The 26,693-nt window shown below is 33.8% G+C and overlaps 1 protein-coding gene across 4 annotated transcripts in view; it reads right to left on the reverse strand.

The window, feature by feature from the left end:
* NAALADL2 (N-acetylated alpha-linked acidic dipeptidase like 2) overlaps positions 1–26,693 on the reverse strand; it is a 1,363,661-nt gene that overhangs the window by 1,243,568 nt on the left and 93,400 nt on the right. For all 4 annotated transcript variants that reach the window (XM_059163440.1, XM_059163438.1, XM_059163439.1 and 1 more), the window contains exon 2: positions 21,715–21,777. The gene's annotated coding sequence lies outside the window, so the exon portion shown is untranslated. The remainder of the gene's footprint in view (positions 1–21,714; positions 21,778–26,693) is intronic.

Genomic DNA, 26,693 nt, shown 5'->3' on the forward strand with positions numbered 1-26,693 from the left:
ACATTTAAGATACAACTTTACATTTACATGTGAAAATTATAAAAGTAGGAAAAATCAAAACAACGGAAGCCTCTAAACCTCGTCTATAATAAATCACCTTTGGGGGTCAGAGAAAAAAGCAATTAAAAAGGATCCCATTGATACATATAGACTAAGAAACAAATCTATATAAAACTCACTCTGCTCTATTCTATTTAAACTATTCTATATAAAACTATCCTAAATAAAGCTGATTCTAATAACTGGAGATTTAGGGATTATTTCTTAAATTACCTAGCGTATCTTGCTAGTTAAGAGAGAAGACATAGAGGGGCGCCTGGGTGGCTCAGTGGGTTAAAAGCCTCTGCCTTCGGCTCAGGTCATGGTCCCAGGGTCCTGGGATTGAGCCCCGCATGAGCCTCTCTGCTCTGTAGGGAGCCTGCTTCCTCCTCTCTCTCTGCCTGCCTTTCTGCCTACTTGAAATCTCTCTCAAATAAATAAATAAAATCTTTAAAAAAAGAGAGAGAGAGAAGACAGAAAGGAAAAGGGGTTTGCTCAAAGACATAATGTGTTAGTGGTACAGATGGAATGTGGATTTTAGGAGGGTTCCCACCATTCTCAGAACTAAAAACAATGTTCACTGTGCCTCAACTGTATAAATAATATAGTTTACGTGATTTCTCTGAGCAAATCATCAAACCAAGGGATGATAATGGCATCCTCCTGGCAAAAAGACAATTAAAAAAAAAACAACACATAAAAATGGTGCCAACCAGTGGTGCAGATTCCTTCAGATTCCTACCACTTGATGTTAAGAGATTAGTTTGTGACTGGGAGAAAATGTTTCTCCATAAGAAAATATGACAAATGAGAAAAAAATCCATGGCATATTTACTGAAAACCTAATGAAGAAGTACCTTCTAAAGAATTCTACTGTAATAAAAAAATTTACAACATAAGAAAGCAAATCAAGAAAGTGATCCCTAGAGTTTAAAAAGATACCTCACATTTTAACATAGAAATCCTACTTATATTAATCAAACACATGAACAGCCTAATAAACCCTTGCGGTGTTTAAATAAAATTCAGGAGATATTACATGAGAGGAAACTGCTAAAAATAATTTTCTTACATTCAATGTGGCAACATTCATAGCTGCTGAAAATAAACGTTGCATATTTTAAAAGTCAATACACAAGGTTTATGTTGCTTATAGATCTATAATTTCATGTTGGTCAATGATTAAGAAAATTGAGTTTCTGTCAGCAGGATAAAAAGGCCAAAACAAAACATAATTTGAAACATGTTTAAAGCATCGTTATTAATATTTAACACGCATAAAAATATGTGGCTTCAAAGGTTGTTTTTATAGTGTAATTAAAGATTGTTATAGAATCAAAATATAATTCAATAAAGTGCACTATAAATTTTAAAATCTGTGAAAATTATTCAATTGGTAGATTTTTGCTTTTCAAAAATAAATACTCGAAGAAAGTGCCCTTCATCAATATTACACTATCTTTAATATAAATTATTTTTTTAGAAGATTTATTTATTTATTTGAGGGGGGTGTTGGAGGAGTGGGTGAAGATAGAAACACAGAGAGAATCTCCAACAGCCTGTGTGCAAAGCGCCCAACACAGGCTGGATCTCACTAGCCCTGAGAATATGACCTGAGCTGAAACCAAGAGTCAGAGAGGCTTAACCAACAGAGCCACCCAGGTGTCCCTATAAATTATTTCTTGAGAAAAAATTACACAATTGTATAGTGATTTCCATATATTAAAACAGGTTAACTGTCAGATGTGAAAGTGAGATGATATTTTTTTAAAATACTTCTTTTTTAATGATGGTAGTGCATTCTTTTTTATTTAAGACAGGAAAAAAAAATTTTTTTTTTAATAATGAGGAGCTACCAAAGAAAAAAGAAATGTTATCTATTTGTCTAATGATTTTAAATATTCAAATAAGAATACTGAATTGTAAGGAAAAATGAACACAACTGTAATATCTGCTAAAGATGTAAGAAAAGTCATCATCAATCTCCTAAAATATTCAGATTCTTTTCTCATAGAAGGACAAAACACAGCAGCAGAGAGAAAACTCACGTAGGTGTTACATCATACCTTTAGCCTCAATTGCTACAGACTCCTTTTCCTGACACCCAAACTAAAATTGCTCACAATTCCATAATGAATGCAATCACCTATCGCCTTACATTTTATTATATTAAGAGAAGATCTTATTCAACAGTTACCTGATGACAAATGAGTTAAACTATCTGGAAGAAAGAGTGCTATAGAAGTGACAGAAAAAAGTGGTTACATACACTCTAGGAACATGCAGTGGATTGGGCTTAAATAAGAGAAGGCAGGAATTCTATCTAGTTCCTTTTTATTTGCCTCTTGAGTTTTTCTATCAATCATCAAAGTCAATCCCTTCTTCAAGAAATCTCCTATTCAACCATACTTATTACAGTATTCAATCAGTGTAGCACACACTATCTCTCTCTCTCTCTCTTTTTTTTTTAAAAGTATGTTTCCTGGTTAAGATAACAGGCATTGAAGCCATAGATACTTAGCTTTTGCCCCTATCCCTAAGTCTCAGTTTCTTTATCTGTAAAACAGGATAATCACTGTAGTCTCTGTATCATAAGTGACAATGCTTCTAAAACACGTAATTGGAAAGTGGTAAACCCTAAGCCTATGGTTGTAGTGTTAAAGAGCAGCCCAGAATAAATTCTATTTGCACCAAAGGGTAGAGACACAAGCTACAGCTATTGTGATAGCAATAGACATAGAGACAGAAATAGAGATAGAAACATAGAGCATCTTGTTTAGATGAAATCAAACCATTATGGTATTGGAAGGAAAAAATTATATATATAATATTATTAATATATATCGATATATAAATATATATATTATATATACACACACATATACACTTATATATATTTATATATATATACACATATATGTATATACACACACACAGTGAAGATGAGTCTTCTCTAACCATGTTACCAAAAGGAAATAACGTAAATGAAATATTAAGAGATTGACTATGTAAAAATAAAATTTTGAATTACAAAAAGCACCATAAATATAAGCATATAAATTGGTACAATCATTTTGGAGAAAAATGCAACAAGAGTTTAAACACCTTAAAAATGTACATATCTTTTGACTTCTTGACCCTGCTTCTAAGAAGTTAATGTAAATGAATGTGTTCATAGATTCTGCTGAAAAGATGTTTTATGATATTTTAATGGCACAAAGAGAGAGAAAGAGAGAGAGAGGGAGAAGGAGAAAGGGGGGAGGAAAGGATAGAGGAGGGGTGGGGAGGGGAAGGAAAAGGAAGGAAAGGGAGGGGAAGGGCGAAAAAAGAGGGAGAGAAGAAGGGAAGAAAAGGAAGAAAGGAAGGAAGAACGGAGAGAAAAGAAAGCTTCAATGTTCAACAAAAAAGATTTTTTATTATTTTATATATTAAATTTATTCACAGTATATCAATTAGATTTCAAGTATTAAATTATGTTATAAAAGAATATTTAATAATATTAAAAGATATTAACAATATAATAACTGAGAGAGAAAACCATGAAAGATATGATAACATTTATACAGAGAGATGGTAGGATAAATAAGCATAATGGGTGGCAAAAGAATGGTTGAGTTTTCATTTTTTCTTTAGTTTACTAGACAACATATAACTATTTTTAAAGTATTTGTAAATTAGGTAAACTAGAACATGATTGTTACATGCAGTTATAAAATTTCATGAACTATATCAGTTTACATTATTTTATAAGCACAGAGATTTCTACTTTACATGTAAAATACAGCAAGGTGGGACGCCTTGGTGGTTCAGTCCACTGAGCATCAGACTCTCGGTTTTGGCTCAAGTCATAATCTCAGGGTCCTGGGATGGAGCCCTGCCTAGGGCTCTCTGCTCATCAGAGAGTATGCTTGAGATTCTCTCCCTCAGCCCCTACCCCCTCCCATGCTCATGCATTTTCTCTATCTCAAATAAATATATAAATCTTATTAATAAATACATAAGTGGGGTGCTTGGATGGTTCAGTGGGTTAAAGCCTCTGCCTTCAGCTCAGGTCATGATCCCAGGGTCCTGGGATCGAGCCCCACATCAGGCTCTCTGCTCAGCAAGGGAGCCTGGTTCCTCTTCTCTCTCTGCCTGCCTCTCTGCTTACTTGTGATCTCTGTCTGTCAAATAAATAAATAAAATCTTTTAAAAAAAATACATAAGTAAAACATAGCAAGGAGAACATTATTAGTTAAATTTAAATGAACAAATTTAATAAACAGTCTTCACTATTATTTGACAGAGAACTACTTAACACTTATCACTAACACCATTAAATGTAAAACAAACCAAAACAGGGACACCTGGGTGTCTCAGTGGGTTAAAGCCTCTGCCTTCAGCTCAGGTCACGATCCCAGGGTCCTGGGATCGAGCCCCACATCGGGCTCTCTGCTCTGCAGGGAGCCTGCTTCCTCCTCTCTGCCTGCCTCTCTGCCTACTTGTGATCTCTGTCTGTCAAATTAAAAAATAATAATAATAAAAATTTTTTAAAAAATAAAAATAAAAATCACCATTACTGAAAAGAATGTACTTAGACTATTCAGACTGCTAGTTTCCTGAATTAATCACAAAAAATAGAAAATGACTCTGGTTCCAAACCACAAGTTTTTCAGAAACAGATGAAAGCAAAGGAAGAATTTTATCCCTTTCTTAATGTACTACCTAAAGTAATATTGAGTTAAATGTCCTAGATGAAGATAATAACATCAAATTCAAAAATATTATTAAAACTAATTATTCCTAAATCACACCTAAACATAAGTGGAATGAATTAAAATAGAACTAGGTTTTCCATTTTCTAAACTTAATGAATATATAAGCATTTCCATTAAGCACCAATAGGTAATTATATTATCTTAATAATTATTTCTTATCATAAATTTTGGCATATTGTAAAGTGCCCTCATTACAATCCATACTCCCTTTAAGAACAAAAATGCAGTTTTTCATAGCATTAGATTCTAAGAAAAATACAGTCACTTCTAGTTTTCTTCCACATAAACTGTAACACCTTTTAGGTTTCACTGACAAAATATACAATCTAAATTTGTTTTCTTTTGCTTTCTTCCATGTCCCATCATACTTGACTTATGTTTCCAATTATTTTAAAAATTATTTTTATAATTACTTTCCAATTATTTTAATAATACCTTCCATTTTGGCCATTTATATGCATTTTTGTCTTACTTCTACCCACATTTTAAAATCAATAAAGGCAAAGAGCTTGCCTAGTTTCTTTTTGCATTTCTAACAATATTTATCCTATACATTAACAGCTACTCAGTAAATGCCAAATAAAATAAAATTTAGGTCACTCATGTAAAACCTGATGTGCAAAATCTGTTACTTAAAGACACAAAATTCTATTCTTTACTACCAGTGTCACCTTGAGGAAGAAACAGCCTTTCAGGACCTCAGGTTCATCGTCTGTAACATCTATATTATAGATTCCCACCTGTCACTATGCGTGCGTAAGTGAGTTAAAGCGTGAAAACACTAGGGAATCATAAATCACTGTGCAATTATAAGAATTATCCAGTTCTAACAGCTTTATATATTACTGATTTTTTTAAAGTTTTTATTTATATTCCAGTGAATATACAGCATAATATAAGTTTCAGGTGTACAATACAGTGATTCCACACTTCATATAACACCCAGTACTCATCACCTCTTCTTTAATCCATTCATCAGTCAACAGACACTTGGGTCGTTTCCCATAATTTGGCTATTGTAAATGATTCTATAAATATTAGGGTCCATGTATTGCTTTGAACTAGTATTTTTACATTCTTTGGGTAAATACCTAGCAGTGCAATTGCTGGATCATAAGGGAGTTTCCTTTTTAACTTTTTGAGGAACCTCCATACTGCTTTCCAGAGTGGCTGCACCAGTTTGCATTGCCACCAACAGTGCAAACCTGAAAAAGTAAAGCAAGGCTAGTGGCATCACAATTCTGGACTTTAAGTTATATTATAAAGCTGAAGTGATCAAAACAGTACAGTATTGGCACAAAAATAGACACAAGATCAATGGAACAGAAAAGAAAACCCGGAAATGAACCCATACCTATATGGTTAATTAATCTTTGACAAAACAGGAAAGAATATCCAATAGAAAGTCTCTTTAACAAAAGGTGTTGGGAAAACTGGACGCCACATGCAAAAGAATGAAACTAGACCACTTCCTGATACCATACACAAAAATAAATACAAAATGGAGTAAAGACCTAAATGTGAAGAGATCACAAGCAGTAACCTCCTTTTTGACATCAGCTGGAGCAACTTCCTTTTACATAGGTCTCCTGAGGCAAGGGAAACAAAAGCAAAAATAAACTATTGGGACTGCATCAAAATAAGAAGTTTCTACACAGAGAAGGAAACAACAAAACCGAAAGGCAACCCATGGAATGAGAGAAGATATTTGCAAATGATCTATCTGATAAAGAGTTGATATCTAAAATAAATAAAGAACTTACCAAACTCAACACCCAAAAAACAATCCAATGATAAAATGGGCAGAAGACTTGAACAGACATTCTTCCAAAGAAGACACCCAGATATCCAAAAGACACATGAAAATATGCTCAACACCACTGACAGCCAGGGAAATACAAATGAAAACTACAGTGAGATATCACCTCACATCCATCAGAACGGCTAAAATCAATAACACAAGAAACAACAGGTGTTGAAGAGGATGTAGAGAAGGGAACCCTCAGATATTATTGATTTTTAGTAAAAACTAATACCTGGTTCTGCTAAACATTTATTCATGTATCTATCTATCTTTCTAATAAAAACTTAAGGCCAAATAAAATACATTTATCACCCAGAATGTGAAGTTAGTAGTTATTAATAAGAAATTTATATTTTAGGGGTGCCTAGGTACCTCAGATGGTTAACAGTCTGCCTTAGGCTCAGGTCATGATCTCAAGGTCCTAAGATTGAGCCCCACAAGGCCTCCCTGCTCAACCAGGAGTCTGCTTCTCTCTCCCCACTCCTGCTCTCTCTCTCTCTCACTCTCCCCTCAAATAAATAAATAAGTATTTAAAAAAATAAACTTAGGGGCACCTGGGTGGCTCAGGTCATGATCCCAGGGTCCTGAGATCAAGCCCCGCATTGGGCTCCCTGCTCAGCAGGGAGCCTGCTTCCACCTCTCTCTTTCTGTCTGCCTCTCTGCCTACTTGTGATCTCTGTCTGTCAAATAAATAACATAAAAACCTTTAAAACAATTTATATTTTATAGTAAAAAGAACAGACAACTTGAAATTAGAAGTTTCAAGTATTCCACATCACTTGGCATCAGGGAAATACAAATCAAAACCATAATGAGATACCACCTCACACCAGTCAGAATGGCTAAAATTAGCAAGTCAGGAAATGACAGATGCTGGTAAAGATGAGGAGAAGGGGGAACCCTCCTACACTGTTGGTGGGAATGCAAGTTGTTGCAACCACTCTGGAAAACAGTATGGAGGTTCCTCAAAAAGTTAAAAATAGAGCTACCCTACAACCCAGCAATCGCACTACTGGGTATTTACCCTAAAGATACAAATGTAGTGATTCGAAGGGGCATGTGAGCCTGAATGTTTATAGCAGCAATGTCCACAATATCCAAACTATGGAAAGAATCTAGATGTCCATCAACAGACGAATGGATAAAGAAGATGTGATACACACACACACACACACACACACACACACACACACACTGGAATACTACGCAGCCATCAAAAGAAATGAAATCTTGCCTTTTGCAATGACATGGTTAGAACTAGAGGGTATTATGCTGAGCAAAATAAGTTAATCAGAGAAAGACAATTATCATATGATCTCCCTGGTATGAAGAATCTGAGAGGCAACATGGGGGGTATGGGGGGTTTGGGGGGTAGGGAACGAAAAAATGAAACAGGATGGGATCAGGATGGAGACAAACCATAAGAGACTCTCAATCTCACAAAACAAACTGAGGGTTGCTGGGGGGAGGGGGATAGGGAGGGGGGTTGTGGTATGGACATTGGGGAGGGTATGTGTTAGGGTGAGTGCTGTGAAGTGTGTAAACCTGGCAATTCACAGACCTGTACCCCTGGGGCTAATAATATATTATATCTTAATAAAAAATATTTTTTAAAAAAAAAGGAAATTAGAAGTTTAGATTCACATTTTTACTTCATCATTTATTAGCCATATCAATGAACCTTCCTGAGTTTTAACTCCATCAGTTGAATATAGGAGATGCTAATAATAATAGTAAGATTTCTCTCAGAAATTTAGGATGAAAGATTAATTATGTTATATATGAAAGTGCTCCATCTACTAGAAGGCATTAGAGAAAAGGTGGCATTATTAACCTTTACATAGTTAATCAATGTAGAATCAGTAATCATAATAGCCTTCACTAACATAGTGACTATAATGTGCAAGACACTAAAAGATTTTATGCATATTTTTTTAATTTTCAAAATAACTGTAAAAGATAAGTATTAGTGCTCTCATTTTACAAAGGAGAAAACTAAGGCTCAAAACACTTAAAAGACTGATCCAAGTATACATTATGTGGCAGTGGGAGAATCTGAACTGAGGATTATGGATACCAAAGCCTATGTCTTTTCCACCATCTGAGACTTTCAAAATAGACTTCAGGCACCTACCACTGGATGTCAGTTAATACTAAGTTCCTGAAAATCAGACACGAAAAAGATAAGATTTTTTCCTGCTGCATTAAATAGGAAATATTAGTATGTGTTCCACATTAACCCCAATATGCAATATATTTCATAAAACACAGTAAAACTGTAAGTGGCAAACTATCGTAGTAGCATAAGAACCGCTTAAAACATTGATTCCTGATTTCCAGGTGATTAATACAACAGTTAGCAAACAGTTGATTTGGATGCAATATCATGGCTCCTGAGCATCAGCCACACCCAAGAAATACATCACTTCTGTTAGCATGTTTTGTGAAGGGAATAAACCTGATTCTGATATTCTAACAATTATATCCAGGCCTTTCTCAAAAATCATGTGTTAAGTTTAGATAAATATAATTTTTTCCTATGTAAACATAAGCTAAAAGTGTATGTGAAGACTATGCAAAAGTCCTCAGCATCTAAGAGTTGATTAACCATGCACTAAAGATACATTAAACTGGGAAATATTTAACAAGGAGTGCCTTTTATGTCATACATCACTACAAAAAGTCCGTTGTCATTAAGTAATGTACCAACAGAAAACTGAATGAACTTACTTCTGTTTAAAGTCAAGGGCAAAATGACACATTTAGACTTTTGTCAAAAATAAAGTATGTAACGTTTAAAACACAAACAGGCTATGAAATCCTGTATTATCCAAGTCATGGTTTCTATAAGCAACCGTAAGTTAATAGATAAAAAATAAAGACTGCCAAACAACATTCATGTTATCACATAAATTTTATGATGACTTAAAATGTTGTAAAGTATCTATTGGATTCTCTGCTTATTTAAGGAAAAAAGTAAATGTTTGTCCCAGAAAGATGAACAACATAATAAAATTTACTTTTTGAAAAAAAAAATTGTTCAATTGGAAACATTGCAAGCATACTTTATACACTTCTACCTCACAATTAAAGACTTGGTAGATGTCTGCCTTTACCCTAGGTAACACAGATAATGATCTAAAGATTGTCAGTGTTTTTAATTGTCTTCTTTACATAAACTAAATTTCATTGAAATTAACTGTTTTTTTTTCCTTTAACATGGTAAAAAAGAAAAAAGAAAAAGAAAAAGTACCTACTTAACAAAGGAGATGAAGTATTTCAGCCAACAGAAAACAAGTCAGTGGCTTTAATTTATAACTTTTTTTAAACTCTGATGCAGGATGAGACCATTAGAAAAATTTCTTTCTTTGATAATGTAAACAAACTACACATGAGGCAGCATCACAACTGTGAGAAGATTACCAAATGGGAAAATGGCATCACATATGGGATTTGGAAGGAACCAAAGTAGGTGATAGTTTTGAGGCAGATCAGGAGTTGAATTAAGAAAGTCATTCCTCACAATACTGAGGCCACTTACTTGGTCCATCTCATTCCTGTGAATAAAAGTGCAAAATCATCTAAGTGAAACCTAAAAAATTAAAGTCAAAAGCTCCCCTCCAAAATTATAAGCTAACAAACATAATTAATTATGAATCAGACCCAACATAAAATTCTTTAACTTATAGGGGCTGATAGAGTCAAAAATAGAAAACTGTATCATTTAATTTACCAGATATATAAAGGAAGCTGTGCTAAGGATGGTCGTTCTCTCTGTCCTTAAGCACTACTTTTACATTGCTGCTTAATAGCAGCAATCTGCCAAAATTTCATTATATTCTATAAAATATCAGCCAATAGGTTTTATAATTTCATTTTTAGTAAAATGAGGAAGACTCTAGTGCTTAAATTACTTAATAAATGTTTACACAGTGATTACAGAAGGAAAATACACATTTCACTTTTTGAATATTCAAGAACACAGTGTCTACTGCCTACTCTTATAAGAATTATTTAGCCAAATTACGTGAGCTTTGAATTTAAAAATACATTTTTAAATCACCAACCAAAAAAAGTTTGTCATTAAAATTGTCCACAGAACTGGTAACGCTGCTTATAACATTTCTATTCTAGAAGAATTTGGTATGGCTGAGATTCATAAATGTGCAAGCAATGTCTAGATCCCACCGTTTTCATTTTATTTCAACGTCATGCATGTATTAATTGTTATTTCCTGAAGATTTTTATAGATTATGCAAAGGGAGCCCAGGTGTTTAAAATCACTGTAATTAGTAATTAAATTACATAAAATGACTGTTTACCTAAAAAATAGTTTAAAAGCTAGACCAGTATTAATTACAGGTAATCAGGATGATTTTCCCTTTACTGTTTATTCATAACATCCAGTTATACACCTTGAACTTTTCTCATACATAACATTTGTCACGAGGAAACCTTTAATAGATTTTTTACAAATATTTCAGAAACCAGTTCCAATTTGTGTATGAATCATATTTAAATTACACTGTAAATAAAATTGTATAATAACTAGGAAATGTACATTGGCGACAAATCATATTTATGATAATCCAATGATGAATTGTTGAGGTATAGAAAATGGAAGAATATAGGTAAGAAAAACAAAAAAAGAATAAAAAGGACAGAGGTCAGCTCCTTCTCCTAAATTAGGAAATTCTTAAAGACAATCTAGTGCAGAAAACAGAAAACATTAGCACAATCCCCAGATGATGATATGATCATAGGGGAGAACCAAAGAAGCCTTAGCTTCACTCACCCTCAACAGCAAAAAGACCACAGAAAGTTTTTCGCTTTCCTTTAAGTGTTTTTAAAGACTATACACTTTTATTATTACTAAAGTAATACATAGTTCATAGTTATTTTAGGAAATCTGGAAATTACAGAGTAGCACCAATGAAAAAATGTAAATTGCCAATAATTCTAGAATCTAGAGACAAATACTGTGGGCACTTTGGTATATCTTCTTCCAGCCTTTTTTTCTATACATATGTACATGAATTTTAACCTACTCTGCACTGTACTTTGAGTACAATTTGGCATTCCACTTTTTCACTTAACACACCAGACATTTCCTTATGGTATTTTAAATACCCTTTGAAAGCATCATGTTTCAGATCTAAATAATACTCCAAAATATGGCTTCCCCATAACTTATTTAAAAGTTCCCCCATTGTAGGAATTTAGGTTGTTTTTAATTTTATGTTTACATATTTAATAATGGACATAATTTTGAAGATTTATCTATAGTTTTGTCCATACCTCTATTCTCCTCCTATAGAAAAAATTTCTAAAATTAGAGGTCAAAGTCAGAGGCATCAACTTCTATTGATATGTATTACCAAACTACTTGCTCAAAAGACCAAAAAAATACATTTTTTTTATTTGACTCCGCAGTTTATGAAGGTAATTCCTTTTCCACTTCTAGCTTTATGCTTCAAGAATGTGGTGACTTCAATACAAACTTGTGAAGCATTTCTAATTCCTTTATAATTTACTATTCTAATATTTTGTTTAACTGCTATGAACTGAAAAGCTTCAGAGAAAATTTCAAAATGTACTTACACTCAAGTTAAATTACTCGTAATCCACAGTTTAAAAAGTTGTGACTGTCTTCACCAAATTTTATCATAATACCACCTGATTCAGAACTCAGAAAAGAAAAAAATTAGATTAAGCAATGATATCTTAGAAGGAGTGTGAGATTTTGAGCCATATAAACCTGACGAAGAAAAAGAATATTGCGCCTAATGAAATAGGTAACCTTGAAAAACTGTTTTATCCCATTTGACTCTGTTTCTTCAACTCTGAAAGTGGGAATTATATCTACTTTTCTGGGTTGTTACACCCTGTGTGTGTGTGTGAGAGAGAGAGAAGAGAGAGAAAAAGATTGGGTACTAAAAATGAAAAAGATTGCTTGTCACCATTTTACACATTCTATAGTGAAGCTCATCAGGAAACAAACTCCACCTAAGAAGCATACAGTTATTAGCGTTTAGTATCTCATTCTTAAAATAGTCCTTTAGAGATTATTAAATATGTGAGGAATGCTTCTAACATAAAGAAGAGTAAAACAAATAAACAAACAAACAAACAAATAAATAAATAAATAAAATGAAGAAAGTGGGAATCAAAAGGAAACAGACTGTGCAGAGTAAAAAATATGTTGACAAAATATAGTGTACTATAAAACAAGAACTGCATACCATAAAATAGGAATGATCACAGAATTAAAAGTTCTTAAAAGTTATAAAAATTATAATTAAAGACAAATTTTAAAAACCACCAGAAATGAAAAGAAATGGAAAGTAACAAGAAAAAAAAAGAAAAATATCAGAAAATTAATCCAGGATAACTAGCATTTTTTTTTCCAATAGGAGTTGCAGAAATAGAAATAATAATATAACAAAGACAATAATAAAAAGAACAAAAAAATTACCAAACTTAAGACTTAAAGACAAGTTTGAAAAAGCAAAAAGGGATCATAAAATTTCCTACGAATAGCAGCACCAACCATCAGAATGGCCTCTGACATCCCAACAGAAACACTACAAGATAACATAGGCTTGAAAATTCTGAGAGGAAGCTGCCTATGTTCACCAAAACTACCAATCAAGCATGAAAAGAGAGTAAAGATATTTCAGATAAGTGAGCAGTCAAAAAACTTTCCCAAGCACCCTTTCTGAGAAAGCCACAGGAGGCAGGAACGAGATAAAGGTAACATAAGATCCTAAAATCAAAAGCAGGAGAGAAAAGTTGTAGCATTACAGTGTACAGGGCCCGGAAACAGCAGTGAAAACCGATGCAGGAGGATGAAGGGACACAACAGGAGTATTTCCAGGACAAAAACAAAAACAGTTTGGTGTAGCTAATAGATTATTTCATGAGTTCTGCCTAAATCCATTCCCTTCTTCACTCCCAACCTTTCTCTCTTACCATCAAGCTCAAGAGGAATTTACTTTGTTGGTGTTTCAGAAGAACACTTTTTCTAGTTTCCTCTGGGTTCTGTCACTACTCTCATTTCCTAAGGTAAGGACTAAATTCTTCACTTGGGCTTCTGCTTTCAATAATAAAGGCATTAAAGGGAACACTTCCCTAAGGACAACAAAAAATCACTTTAAAATAGTATCGATAGGCATTTAATAGACCTGTCATAGAACACTGGGGTGAACAAATACCAACAGATACAAAGAAAACATAGGAAAAAAAAATTGTGAGAAAGAAAAAAACAAAAAACAATCTTCATACATGTACTGGTTCAGAAATAAATGATACTCAGTAATTATAAATGTAAAAACCAACAATTTAACAAACAACTGTGATGTAACTTTCTATTTAGAATGGAGGATAATTTGGATGGCTGGGATGTGATCTTAGAGAAATACAGTCTCAACTAACAAAACAAGAAGTCAATGGATAATAACAATTTATAAAGTAAGTCAATGGATAATAACAATTTATAGATTGTTATTATAAGCATAGAACTATCAGAAGAAAAAATCATAACAGTAGAAACTCATCTCTTAGAGAAGTAGGAATGGAGAGAAGTATTAGAAGATAGCTATTTTTCTTTCATTTTAAGCCTATATAATTTTTTAAAATATTTTATTTATTTATTTGACACAGAGAGATCACAAATAGGCAGAGAGGCAGGCAGAGAAAGAGGGGGAAGCAGGCTCCCTGCTGAGCAGAGAGCCCGAAGCAGGACTTGATTCCAGGACCCTGAGATCATGACCTGAGCTGAAGGCAGAGGTTTAACCCATGGAGTCAACCAGGCGCCCCAAGCCTATATAATTTTAAGACTGTTTAGATAATACTTACATAAAATGATTAATTAAAAAAATAATTTAATTAAATTCACCCTAAAATTTTGTTCTTTTAGAAGGAAAACATGGAAAGAGATGACAGAGAAAGAGAGATAAGGGACAGAAAGAGAAAGGGAGAGGGAGAGAATGAAGTAAAAGCAAAAAACAGACATTGTATTGAGAGGACCTATAAAACACCTTGGAAAATAGCTTTCTCAAAATGTTTTTCATTAAATGCAAAAGGAGTAATCAAAGTAATTTAACCTGATTGCTAATTACTGTCTCTGGAATGTGTTAATTATTGTACTATATTTGTAAATAAGAAATAAGCATCAGTAAAATATAGTTTAATTACTTACACTGTATTTCTTCATTCACTCCCCCAACATACCCGCACACAGCCTACTCTTCTTGCACACAGATATCCACAATTCTCCTAGCCAACCATTCTGCCTCTAATCCCAGCCTAGGTTCCCTTCACAGAAGACCTGTCTTCATAATGACACTCCCAGCCCAAAAACTTGACAGGGTCCATTGTTTAGATTTAAAGGATGGTGCCTAGCTGTGAAGACCTTCACCCTACTTACTTCTCCTCAAATCCAGTAACTATCCAGGACAAATCCTCTGTTCCAGTCACTAAGATCTGCTTCTTGCATTGCCATTCTCCCTAACCTTACCTGCAAAGGATTTTTGTAGTTCACACTGTTGGTCACCCCAGCAAGGTTTCTATTTACCTCTTTCATCTACTCAAATTCTCCCCATCTGTCACAGTCCAGTCAAGCCATATTGGCTCTAACATGCCTTCTCTGAAAATTCCACAGCACACATATTTAACCCTTCTCTAAGGACTTTGATAAACATGCTTTCACCTCAAATTAGCACTTATTTAAATATGCTCTTATTCCCTAATTGTATCCTTTTTTTTCAGTGCCAATTTTGTTTTCCTACAATTGTAGACAGTTCCGCAGCAGGAAACATATTTAACTCTACATTCCATAATACCTAAAATCATAAATGGAGTCCAGTACAGCTTTTTGAATGCTTAAAAATACATTTCATAGCACCCCATGCATTTTTATACACATGCCACATAATCAGGATATGCTAAATGGCTGATTGATTAACCCACTTTAAATTTACCAAGTAAACATATTTTACTTTTACAGTTGTCAAGTCCCTAAACTATTAACCTTCATGCTACTTAATTATTGCCTTTCATCTTTTTGACCTGAATCTCGGCTTTAGCATATATCAATCAATGTTGGCACACGTTCGAATTTTCTAATTTAGAAGAAATTAGACCAGTATGTTAAAATTTAACAAAAGATTATTCAGATATATGGTAATCAAAAATAATCTATTACAAAATTCTTCACTAAATCCTCTTCATAATTTTTAATTTACTTCATTCTGAGTTAAAATTAAATGGATTTTAAAACAAATGGAATGTGTAACATGGTGTACATGATATTGAGAAGAAGAAGCCTCTGAAAGTTTTCTTTGAAATTTATGGTACCTGAATTTTAATATTTTAGGAACAAATATTCAATAATATTTAAATAAAATTATAAATAAAACTAATAAGAGTTTGGAATTATAGCGATACAGTAAGAGAGAGCAATGTGAGAAAAGTTTCAGTTCTACTGTGTACAAAACTCTGCTTCCAGTAGAACAAATATGTGTCCCAGAAAAAAAAACACATTATTCCTGTTTTGAGAGAAGTTTTATTTTAATGCTCCCCTTCCATCTCCATATGGCAAATGGCACATAGATGGGTCACAATTACTTAAAAGAAGAAAATTCTATTGAATTTTCCATAGAAAAAAATCAAAACACCTATTATTAAGAAAACTCACATGTGAGATCCCTAGTATCCAGGCAACAAGTTGTCATGTGTCTTGCTGTATTGCTGGGAAAAGACTTTATCTTAATACACACACACACACACACACACACACACACACACACACCTGCTTTTGTCTCAGTTCCTGAAAATCTGCATAGCTATATTAATGAAAAAGAGAAGCCAAATTGGGCATGTTAGCATGAACAGCCCTTCAATAAACAGCAATGGCATGGAGGAGATTTACAACCCTTTGTCGAGACAATTAAAAACAATTAAAGTTTTCCTTGTCAACAGCCGGCTTTTAATATCGTGTGTAAAATTCACAAGAGGTCTTCCTGCCAGTGGGATGTGTGACTATCAATAGCTTCCACAGAAGACTGTTTTGTTTTGTCCTGCTTGCTCTGCAAGGTTTTTTAACAACTGCCTTTGGTAACTTAAAGACAACATTTGGCACAGAGACTTTGTTAAAATGTACATAAGGCTGCCTGCCAAGGTAATGGGATAGAACAGGTGCTGTCGGAGTTGGAAGGTGGAAGTGAAAGAAGGAAACCAACAGACAGAGCGAGCTTAGGAAATGACCCGGAAACCCAGCCGCCTGGGCTTCGGGCTGTTACCCCAGCCTGGCCCTGCCAGAAGCCACCCTCTGGCCACAGGTCCAGCCTGTAGCTGTTCACCCATCCCCCTGGCAGGCCTGGCTACACCTTCTGCCTTTTTTTTCCCCCTCTTAGTAGAAGAAATTCTATTTTTTGAACTTTGTATTTCATTCCCTATTCTGAATATATAAGGAGTTGGTAATTTTTCTGATTTGTTTGATCTCTTATTTTACAGCCAAGGAAATCATCATTTCTGTCTTATCAGAAATTCTTATTTGTTGTTAAAAGTGATATAGATATATATACATATCTCTCTATATATAAAATAAGGTATTACGGATAGGGGGCTGACATCTTTGGGCTCTTTTCTACATTAAAGAAAGCACAGATTATCCCTGACCTACTACTAAGTCTCAACTTAAAATATTTCAACTTTAAGATGGTATGTGAAAGCAAGCCATACACTTTCAATAGAAACCATACTTCAAATTTTGATTTCTAATTTTCTTCCAGGCTAATGATATGCTGTATGCTACTCCCTTCTGATTCTGGGCAGGCACAGCAAGCCACAGCTTTTAGTCAGACACGCAATTGTGAAGGTAAACAATCCATATGCTTACAACCGTTTTCCACCCATATGGCCATTCTGTTTTTTACTTTCAGTATTTAATGAATTACATAAGACATTCGACACTTTATTATAGAATAGACTTTAGTTAGATTATTTCACCCAAATATAGATTAATGTAAATGTTATGAGCACATTTAAAGCAGGCTAAGCTCAGCTACGATGTTTTAGGTAAGGTGTATTAAATACCTTTTGAACTTAGGATATTTTCAACTTATTGATGGGTTTGTTGGGATGTAAACCCATCCTAAGTAGAACCGTAACTCAATCTTTATTTTATATATTAGAACCCTATAGCTGTTAAAGACAGAGGATCACTTTTGCTTAAAAAACAAAACAAAACAAAACAAAACAAAAACACATTTTAGAGGCATTATGAGGACATTTAGAATGCCTTTGTGGTTCACCATTAACTTCCTCATTGTTAGTATATTTCACTTGGACCAGGTTTAGACCAGAGGCAGGACTGCTAAATTGAGATCAGGTAACAAAAGTTACCTTAGATCAAGTGCTGACCTAGGAGGTATGGAGAAGAAATTCCTATGCTAAACACTCCTAAAGTGGAATCCGTAATACTTGTGTCTATGTGCTATGAAGCCCGAGGCTTCAACTGTAGGGCAGAAGTCTTTTGCCCTCCACATGTCTGAAGTTGGGGGCCAGGGCCCTGTAAATGAGGCTGACAAATGAGAGATCAAGAAAAGAAAACCAAGAAAAGTCCTTTAGCATGTGCATTGGGTGTACACAAGGGAACACTCAGAGATGAGTAACTCAAAGGGGAGGTTAGAACTTGAGGTCTATGTACTTAACTCACGTAGGGAAAAGGAGAGGGAGAAAGGTCTGCTATGGAAAAGCAAATCATTTTTTGGAAAAATAAAAGGGCCTTGAGAAATATAAATGGAGGATATGATAGTATTGTGGTAATATCTGTTTGGGTGTGGTAAGCTTAGAGTTGCTTTGTAGAAAGGGATGTAATGACTTTTGAGTTCTTTCGGAAGGCTCTGCTTTTAGGCAGATAGGAGATTTCAGGAACTCAAATACCTTCAGCTCAAATTCTTATGCCAAAGAGGCAAATTTAGGGACAGCATATCCTGATCCCCTTCACAACATTCCCAGTTTTATTGCTCTCATTTCTGTTTCTTTTCTACTCATTTACTTTTTTCCTTTCAATTTCTACTCTTCATTTTATTTGTTTTAATGTGGCTCTTTTTAATGTGTATTTTGATTGATAGCAAGCCAGATGAATGCCCACTATTCCATAACACTAGGCAGCATTTCTTTGAGAACTGCCTCTTCTTCATTTTGTAAAATACTGCCATTACCTCATGGACAACAGATTATACTAAGGTTGACACTTTGTAAATGCAACCTGGTATCCTTGTTTATATTTTCTTTATTCCTTAAACATCCTATATAAAAAGGTTTTGTATTTTTTAAAGTTTTTTTTTTTCATTTTGGAAAAAAAAATAATTTAAATGTCATGCCAAAATTATTGGGTTTATTGAAACTACCAGTTTGTATTTCTTTATCCTTAGGACACCAAAAGACATGAAAGCTGATCTCCTAATCTGTGCAGCTTTGCGTGAGTGTTCATAGTCCTTCCAGAATTAGATGTGGTCACACACAAAAAAATTCTCAGGAATGCTTCACTGGTCACAAGGACAATCTAGCAGAAAAATGACCATAAGACCACACACTTAAAGGAATAATGCCAGAAAAGCTGGTCAAAGGAAAGTGTCTAAAAGTGGTAAGAATCTACTTTTATAACTGAATGCAAGATGTCCATACTATACAATAGTATACAGTTGAGCCTTGAACAACATATGTTTGAAATGGCTCACTTATATGCAGTACTGTAAATATATTTTCTCTTCCTTATAATTTTAATAACCCTTTCTTTCATATAGTTTACTTTATTCTAAGAATATAGTACATAATACATATACAAAATATGTGGTAATAATAGATTTTACATTATCTGTAAGGCTTTCAGTCAATAGCAGGTTATTCGTAGTTAAGTTTTGGGAGAGTTTAAAGTTCACACACATATTTTCAACTGAGGTCTGACTCCCCTAGGCCAACTTCACACTATTAAAGTAATTGTGTGATTTGTTAATTGACATATTTTTAAAAATTATTTACATAAGTAATCTCTATACCCAACGTGGAGCTCAAACTCATGACCCTGAGATCAAGAGTTGCATGCTCTTCCCACCAGGCCAGCCAGGTGCCCTAATCACCATAATTTTTAAAGTCCCCTCATTAAATTATTTTGCTTACATAGGAAGTAAAATTTATCTTCTTGATACATTATCTTACAATATATGATTCATAAAATTGTAGTTACCATTCATCTCTCTCATTCCAAAAGAAAGCTTTTTTAATGTATTTGACTATGTATTTTCTAGAGTTAAAATATAAATAAATAAAAATTGGATATATTGTTATTTCTTTTACTAAAAATCATTCTCTTCACTTATTCTTACTTTCCTCCAAACCTTTTTTAGTTTAAAGAGAATTTATTGACATATTTTTTACTTACAAGTTGACATGTTGTTTATTGTAAAAATTGTTTTTTATATTGATTTACTTTGATGGAGTCTCTTATTCTAAATCTAAAAATGAGGAGGAGATGTGGAAAAGAATTCTGCCATTTATGACAAGTGATCAGGGAAAGAAGAGGATATGATCATAAGTATTCAGTCTTTGCTGGAAGCCTCTGGTAGATCAACCTGTCCATTTTCCAGACTTTTACATTCAATTTTGTTTTCCTACATCATAAATATTGACAGCCTACTATGTGAAAACCACTACAATAGATACCAAGAAAACAAGGTGAATTAACCCAGGTTCTCATTCATCAGACCTTCTATTCTAGGAAATATATCTTATTTATATAGGTGTGAAGGAGGAAGAATGGCCTGCCCTCCTTTATTATAAGTAATAAGCCAGTGCTGTGAGAATTTGACCAGCCTGATTTGAAGAGAAGGTCTAATATGAGATGAAGTCTTTCTAGCCTAACTGCCACTATTTACAACTGTATCTAAATTCCTAAGTATGGGTCATGAGGACATTCATGATCTGCCTCTTTCATAATTCTTCAGACATAGCTCCCTATCTTTAACACTATACTTCAGACATCATAACTGCCCTGCAACTAAAATGTAAAACTCCTCCATCTTCTACTACCACATCACTCCCTGAATATTCAGCCCTAGTTAGGCTTAGATGTTCATTTCATTTCTCCTACTGTACTTCATGCTTTTCCCTATTGTTTTCATTCATCACACTACATTGTACCTGTCTATTTTTTCACAGCCTCTACCTCTTAAAGTCTTGAGAACTACATACATATTCTTCACCATCATGTCTTCAATGTAAAGGGCACATAATAGGTGTTCGATAAATATTTGTTAAATGAATGATTACTTCAACTTCTGTTTTCCAAGAGAAACAGAATATTACTAATTGGTCCATTCCATGATCTTTCAAGTAGAAAGCTAAATAATCTCAAATGACGGCACAATCTATAACTAATTATACTGATTAAAATCTCTTAAAGTATAATTATATGAAGATTTACTTTCCTTTAATTTAATATCCATAATAAAAAATGCTGCTAGCAATTTCTAATTAATTGCTTTTTTTTCCAAATCCATATTAACTTAGGATTCAAGTACCACTGATACATTTATATAAGATAATTTGTATAATTGCTTAGCACAGTATGTGGCTCAGAATAAGACCTCAGTGAGGTTAGCATGATGGCAGTAGTGTCAGTGGACTGTTTCATGGTGATGGCAATAATGAATGTATATCAATAATGTTATATAAAAATCATATGAAGGACATACGTATCCAAGAGAATATAAAAATCTAGACATCTATTTCAAAATATGGGAAATGTATAACCATAAATCTTCTTTAAAAGTAATCTGGTTATTAGCATTATTAGATAAACATGATAACAACAAACCATTGTACTGAAGAAGAGAATGTGAAATATAATTGCATAATTTTACAGTGCTTTGTAATGCATGGAATAATTCTCTGCAGTGTTCTAAAGTGTAAGTAAATGATATTGACATCTGAATACTTTTTGACAAAAACAGCAGTTACAGAGAGAAAGAGGGGGAGAGGTTTTTATATTCTCTAACTGTTCAAACAGTTTTACTAATATTTGTAAAAGGTCACCGATAGAGGGCTTACCTGGGGTCAAATGAGTGAAGACCTAAACCATCAAAAGTTATTTCCAATGTCCAGCTGGGAGATCTAAAACAGAGAATAACAAAGAAAGTCTGTGACAAAGCTGACACACAGTATTCTAGAAGGAGTGAAATCAATTGTGACATTTTTCATTTATTTGTAAATGCCTCTTTGGCAGGACACTCACTCAAAACGACAGTTGCTTCTTATGGAATAGGGGAGGCGATGGTAAAATAGAGAAATCCTGACAGTTGCTTTAATGAGATTCTGCATTAGGGCTACTCTAACACTTTCCCCCAACAAGGAGCTTGCCCTTCATTTTCAGTATCATAATTCAGTAATTTGGAAAATGTTATCTCTATGAAAAACTAAACCAGCCCAGTTCTTAATAGCTACTGCCAAGTTTATTCTCCTCTTATCTTTCAATTAGAAAAAAAAAATGCAAAGAAAGCATCTAAATAAATGTCAGCCATACAGACCAATTATGTCTTTTTATTAAAAGAGTATTGTTTTTATTAAAAACAGCATTATGGAGTATGACTGAACAAGTCAAGGTACACTCTCCAATAACTCAAAATTTGTTTGAAGATATTAGGGAGTGCCATTTAAGCTACATCTTAATAGCCTGCAATTTTAATATATAAGTTCTTTTAAAAAAAAAAAAAACTTTTATAAACATATAATGTATTTTTATCCCCAGGGGAGTATTTTAAGTTCTTAAGAGAAAGGAAATTATCAGCAAAGTAGTTTCACTAGTCCTTATAATTTGAGCAACTCTAAACTAAGCAGTCTAAAGATTCCATTTCATTTATCCATTCAATTGTTCTTTGATCATATGCACAGTACTTAGCATAGCTACAAAGCAACTGGAAAAATACTTCTAAAAAAATGCAAATTATAATGTGCAGGGAAAACTCAATCCAATCCAGGGCTACCCAGCATCTATTACCTACTAGTCAACTAACAGGTATTTAATGAACTGGGAAGCTGTAGAAAATCAAATCTCTGTGAACAGCAAAATAAAAAGAACATGCATTTTGGCATTTTATATGCCAATGCAACCCACGGCATCATGGATTCAAATTCTAGATTCCAGAGAAGTGAACTAATTAAGAGACACTGGAGAAGTAACAAGCTTTCATTTTCAATTTTGTTATCCCTAAAGTAGTTAATAATATTTATTGCATGTGATTATTGCTATGATTAACAAATGTTTGGGAAAGGGATAAAGCACTTAGCACAGTTCCTGGCTCACACATAGTAAGTTGTCAATAAGTGGTATACTTATTATAATGTAATTGTATCATACAAATGATACCTTTCTCAAATACAAGAACATAAGTAGCAACACTAAATAGGAGGAAACCCTGGCTATCAGGATACTACTGTAAGAACTTTAGTTTTACCTCTTCCACTAATAGCCTCTTGGCAACTCAATTCTCTCATCACAAAAATGGGACTGACATTCCTAAATAAAATTAGCTTGGCTAGGAAAGCTATCTGGGTACTTTAAGTACCCAAACTGTATACATTATTGGAATATGGCCAGTGAATATGGCGGAGAGCCCCATTTAAGGTTGGCAAATTAATTGTGGTCTAAGATTTCGGAATGGTAATTTTACCCAGCTGGACAATGTTTAATTTTCAGATAATCTTCAAGAAAGCCGAAAAGCAGCTTGAGCAGATCAATGTATACACAGACTCATGAAAGTTTCTGTCTCCTTACTCCATCTTCAGTTTGCCTATAGCACGGGTTTCCAAACTTAGCTATACATTTAAATCACCAGGGGCATTTTTTGAATGCTAGTATCTATGTGTAACCCACACCAATTAATAAAAATATTTTTTAAAAGCTTCCTAGGTAATTCTAATGTGCACCCAGGATTTAGATGCACTGGCCGAGAGTTGGATACTGTTTCTCCAGTAGACTCTGTTAGCTTTTTACCCATTTTTCCTCTTTTTTGCTAAGCAAAGCCTTTGATTCACCTTAGGTGTCTTTTTCCTAAGAAACTCTGAAGAGGATGCTTATGCCCAGATTCAGCACAATCTTGATTTAGGCTCAGTGAATCACAGTGGTGCTAATTGCTTTGCCAGTGATTGATTTACGGGTATATATAAAATCATCCATATCGAGCCAAAGACGAAAAGAAAGGTGTTCTGGAACCTAGCAAAGTTTCTATCCTCCTAACAAAATGTTTTTTTTTCCCTGCTGCTATATATGGATATGATGCTTAGAACTGATGTAGTCATCTTGTAGGAACGAAGGAAGTTAGTCCGATGACAAAGCCAACATCTTGAGGATGGCAGAGCAGAAGGATAGAAAGAAACAGAGCCTATGATAATGTCATTCAGCTGCTGAATTAACTTGTCCCACTTCTGGATCTGTTACATGAAATAAATTCAAGTAGCATCAAAGCACTGTAAACTTACATAGCATCGCAAACAATATTAAACAAACAAAAAGAGGCATATCCCAAGCCTAAATTTAGGTAAAAAATTTCTTTCATTGCTTATATTTTGAAATACTTTATGAGCTAAACCAACTGGTGAAGAACATCCCAATTTTTCTTACAAACTAGACAATTCTTAGTTTTATTTAAATAGCTTTATAACATTTATTTTTACTAAGAAATACTGTGTAACATGTGATATAAGAAATTTATTTCTTTTCAGCGTAACAGAATTCATTGTTTTTGCACCACACCCAGTGCTTTGATATAAGAAATTTAATAGCAGATCCTGTCAAACACTTTTTTCAAAAGTATTAATTTGTTCTAGTTTTTTATACACAAACAATGTACAAAATTAAAATATATTTTTCTGCAGCACATATGTACAAATACGTGCATGTGTTTGCTTTTTTTAATTGTTGCCAACCATATGGTGTTTAAAGTGAAGAAAAAATGTTTTTTAATATCTAACCACAACAATCACATGATTTCCTAATAACTGTTTTTGCTTTTAATGGATTCTATATGTAGCTTTCTTTTTTTTTTTTTTAGCTTGTATTTTTTGAATGTAGTACATCTTATTATTAAATGTCCAGATCATAATTTTGGTTTCAAAATGTCCTCTCTTTTTCTAAAGTAGTAATTTCCTGACCCAGAAAATACTAGGGATACTTTAGAATGATGCTTTACTGTCAACCACACAGTTGGAACAAGATTAAAAGGGATTTGTTCCAAAATCTACTATGAAGGTTTAAAGTGACATATACTGTAATCACTATGCTTCAATTTGACATTTTAAATCTGGATGCTTCCAAAATCTCTAAGTTCCTTTGTGTTGCTTCTCCCTCTCTTCATCCCATCTTCAATTTCTGTATTATTTATTCAACAATATGAAAAAAAATCACCAGCAATCTTGTGGGGAAGGGGGAAACCAGACTCTCCTTGATAGTCTTTGCTAGACAGAGAAGAAAACAACGTATTAGGAATTAGAACTTTGGGGAGCCGTCAGAAATGATGAGACAGCAGAAAACAGAAAGTGGAGCTGACAGAAGTCTCCATGATGTGATCTCTTCCCACATAACCCACCAAATCTTCAATTAATTTTAAATTTATAATTACCATGGCATGTATAATGTGATGAATTTCTTGCAAAAGCCAATGGGGGTTATAGTTTGGTGCAGGACCAATTAAGTGTAAAAATGGTGAAACTAAGTGGGTTCAGTGAAAAAGGGAAAGAGTACTGGGGAAAAAAAAAGGGAGAAATTCTGAGAACATTCCCTCCCCCAGAATAGATTACAGTGTGAAACGTGTTCAAGGCATTTTTCTCTCAGTACAGTCTGAGAAATCTTAGTGTATAGTTTTGTCTCCCTCACAATTCTATGAGCTCCTAAGTACAATGCTATCTTGTACTGTCTGAATCATAATAGAACTCAATAAATGACGAAATTTGATTCAAGTGGGAAAGCTCCACCAAAAAAAGGTATTTTTGCCTACTACTTCCAAATTTAGGCAATCTTTATACCCAACTGTCCTTTCCTACAGAAAATTTTAATAAGACTAACTTCTCAATAGTGTTAAGAACTTGGCAGAACTGAAAAATCTCATGGGCAAGTTTGATTTGGGGACATCCCCATATCACTTACTACTTAGCAGAGGCCCGAGAAGAGCAAGTACATATTGTTTAGTGTTTTTATTTCTATTATAACTATCCTTAGATAATAATTTCATTTACTTTTTGGACCACTAAAGGACAACCATTAGAATCAGACATTTCATTTCAGCAGTATAAAATTAGCATTGGTTTAAAAGTTTCTACAAATGTTGTAAGAGGAATTTAATATTTTGCAGTTTATTTCTGGAGGCAAGCCCTTATTTCTTGTGAATCCCATTTCATTCATAGAAATATATGAGATGTCTTAAGAACCATTGGTATTTCAATTGTAAATATTAAGGAAAGCTGCATTACAATGCAGACAAGTAATCCTGAGGCCCAGCAGAGCAATAATGATTAATAACACACTCTAGAGGGAGTATAAATTTTAATACTATCTCTCATAAAATCCATGTTTCAAAGGTTACAAAACAGAATCAAGTTTACCAAAAAGTAAATAAATCACCTTGCTTTGGGGTTTCTTCTTTTATCTCTGATTTTTAAATAATCAACACCATCTCCCCAGAGCAGATAAACTATACTTACCTACAAATGAACTAGAAGAAGTTCTGAAATCCTTACAGAGGACTAACTCTCATCAGATTCTGCTTCTAGTAAATTCCACTCCCAGTGTTTATTCAAATTTACATTTAAAAAGAGAAAGGAGACTTTAGGGAAGTGGCCTTCATAAGGGTTTTATTTGCTGATTATAATGATGATGCACAATGCCTCTTCACAAGATTGCAGGGTTAGAGGGTAATCCCACTATCACTTGGGCACTGATGAGAGCTCTGTTTGAGTTCTGATCTCACATCTGGTCTCCAAACTAAGACAGAACTAAAGGAATCCAAAAACTATGCAGAGTCACAGAAATTATGACT

The sequence above is a fragment of the Mustela lutreola genome, chromosome 2 (genome assembly GCF_030435805.1).
Source record: "Mustela lutreola isolate mMusLut2 chromosome 2, mMusLut2.pri, whole genome shotgun sequence".
Lineage (NCBI taxonomy): Eukaryota > Metazoa > Chordata > Mammalia > Carnivora > Mustelidae > Mustela > Mustela lutreola.